Source organism: Octopus bimaculoides, chromosome 23, assembly GCF_001194135.2.
Source record: "Octopus bimaculoides isolate UCB-OBI-ISO-001 chromosome 23, ASM119413v2, whole genome shotgun sequence".
Lineage (NCBI taxonomy): Eukaryota > Metazoa > Mollusca > Cephalopoda > Octopoda > Octopodidae > Octopus > Octopus bimaculoides.
In genome coordinates, this window is record NC_069003.1 from 7,052,430 (window position 1) to 7,054,631 (window position 2,202).

Sequence of the window (2,202 nt, forward strand, 5' to 3'; positions counted from 1 at the left end):
AGTGCCCCTGGACTGGTTCTTGTGCGGGTGGCACATAAAAGACACCATTTCGAGCGTGGCCGTTTTCGTGCGGGTGACACGTAAAAGCACCCAATACACTCTCTGAGTGGTTGGCGTTAGGAAGGGCATCCAGCTGTAGAAACTCTGCCAAATTAGACTGGAGCCTGGTGTTGCCATCCGGTTTCACCAGTCCTCAGTCAAATCGTCCAACCCATGCTAGCATGGAAAGCGGAAAGCGGACGTTAAACGATGATGATGATGATATAATGCTAATTTCAAGCATTATGAATGAGAGTTCAACACTGCATTGGTAGATAAATATTCTTTAATTGTGAGTTAACAAGACAACCAATGGTTTTATGTAAAGAGATCTTCACAATTGTTCAAGTGTACCACATGGAAATGTTGGTAATCACTCCGATAAGGAATGGCCACCACTCAAATGCATTAGTGTTGTTGACAGAGACACACGGCTTGAAATTAAGGATCTGTCAGGGTTATTGGAGAACAGAGATTCCTACCACACCATTGTGAAATGTATCTCAGTCGCCAGAAGAATATATCATCATCATCATCATCATCGTCATCATCAATTAACATCCATATTCCAAGCTGGCATGGGTTAGACAGTTGCACAGGAAGTGGCAAACCAGAAGGTTCTACCAATCCCTGCTGTCTGCTTTAGCATAGTTTCTACAGGTGTATGCCCTTCTTAATGCCAACCACTTTACAGAATATGGTGGATGCTTTTTATGTGGTACCAGCATAGGTGCTTTTATACAGCACCAGCATCGGTAGGATCACCAAGTAAATTTGCAAAACAGAGCCTACCCCTTGGCTAGGAGAGGGGTGGTACTGAGAAAAGTGGCTATATACATAATATAGCTAATAGTGAGGGATTATCAATCCAGGTAAAATATCTCATAAGCTCTCTGTTGGGACACCAGGCTAACAATATTGTTTAGATTAGTGAAGAACTCTCCTTCTATTACGTGACCCCTTCCTCTATTCTTTCCTTCCTTCTCTTCACCTTATTGTAACCTGTCTTCCTCTTTATCTCTCTTCCACTTGCCTTTTTTTCTCCTCCTCCCATTCCTTCAGTGTTCTGCTCTGTTATAACCAAAAAATGGCTCTGACAAAAGTAGCATTAATTTTTTAGGTCGTTTCCTAATTTTCCTCAATTAATCAATAGATCAATTGAGTAAACCTATCAGCAAGGTACCTATAATGACTACTGGAAACAACTGCATTATCTTAAGGCTTTGAGATTTTGATGATGTGATAACTTATTTTCAGAATAACAATGTAGGGTAAGTATGAGAGGCCAGATGTAGCCAGTTCGAACACAAAACAAGTAGAATATCAGGGCCAAGATATGGCTGGTTTAAAATGCTAAAGGGTTAAAGTTAAGTTTTATTAGTGAAATGTAGTTGCTTTGAATTTGCTGCAGAAAGTGGTGGTGGTGGTGGTGGGGCCCTAGGAATGTGGTCTATGTGCCAAGGGGGCAGCAGCCTGAAAAACGTTTGGGAAGCACTGATCTAGATGTTAAAGTCCCTAGCTTTTAATATTAAACGTGTTTGACTCGACAATGGAAAAAACACGGAGCAGGGGAGATAAGCACAAAATTCAAATTCAAGATTGATTTATTTCAGAATAGAGTGGGAAGTGATTTTTATAATTTTCTAATACGATGACACATGTTTTAATCATATCAACTTTCAGCAGCAAACAATATTCTAACTTTTATTTCCTGGATGAGATGCAGGAATGAACGTGTATTTAAGAAGCTTGTGGTATCAGGTTCAGTCCAACTGCCCAACACATTGGGCAATGTCTTCCGTCATGGTCTTGGGCCAACCAAAGTGTTATACATGGTTTTGGTGGATGGAAACTGAAAGAAGCCCATCATATATATATCGTTTGTAGAAAATATAAATCCGAAAAAAAAAAAAGCAAACTCTAAGATGTAGAGCAGTATATATCAAAAATAGGGAAGGTTGGTTTATAAGATTACCTTTGGTTTTCTGTCATGGGCCAACAGGTTTTTGGGATCTGACGATACGCCATAAAGCTAAACCCTTTATGGATGGGGAAATTTAAGGCAATCCCATAAACCGGCCTTCCCCATTTTAATATATATATATATATGATTGACCGTTGACTGAACACTATTCAATTTTTTTTCTCCTTGTCTCCGTATAC